Here is a 775-nt window from a genome sequence, read left to right as displayed (position 1 = left end):
ATATAAAAATGTATGAAAATTAGTTTTAGCTAAGCAAAACTAAGTAAAAATAAGCAAATTTAAGCTTATTAAATTAAATATTAATACATCAAAGTGTTGATATTTGATATAATTCCTAGTAAGACTGTTAGTTAAATTAGAATATGTTGATCATATAATGGTTTTCATATTCTAAACTAACAGTCAAATTTTAGAGGCGCTTGTTAGAGCTGCGGCAACAAGTACTCTATAAAAATGATGCTTGTATGAAAGTTTCCTAGAAGAAATGAAAAAGTGAAGAAATTAAAGTAAGTGCGGGTAAACAAACGGTGGCGGGAGTAACTATGACTCTCTTAAGATCGCCAAATGCCTTGTCATCTTACTTTTAAAATGTGTTGCGACCAATGAAGTGCAAGTAGGTAACATTGCACTGAGGCCGCGCACATATAAAAATGTATGAAAATTAGTTTTATCTAAGCAAAACTAAGTAAAAGTAAGCAAATTTAAGCTTATTAAATCAAATATTAATACATCGAAGTGTTGATATTTGATATAATTCCTAGTAAGACTGTTAGTTAAATTAGAAGATGTTGATCATATAATGGTTTTCATATTCTAAACTAACAGTCAAATATTAGTATGAGAAAATTTCTCATACGAAAAATGTGTTGTGACCAATGAAGTGCAAGGAGGTAACATTGCACGAGGCCGCACACATATAAAAATGTATGAAAATTAGTTTTAGCTAAGCAAAACTAAGTAAAAATAAGCAAATTTAAGCTTATTAACTCAAATA

Source organism: Eurosta solidaginis, unplaced genomic scaffold, assembly GCF_040869045.1.
Source record: "Eurosta solidaginis isolate ZX-2024a unplaced genomic scaffold, ASM4086904v1 ctg00001311.1, whole genome shotgun sequence".
In the NCBI taxonomy this organism is placed as follows: domain Eukaryota; kingdom Metazoa; phylum Arthropoda; class Insecta; order Diptera; family Tephritidae; genus Eurosta; species Eurosta solidaginis.
This window is presented reverse-complemented; position numbering follows the sequence as displayed.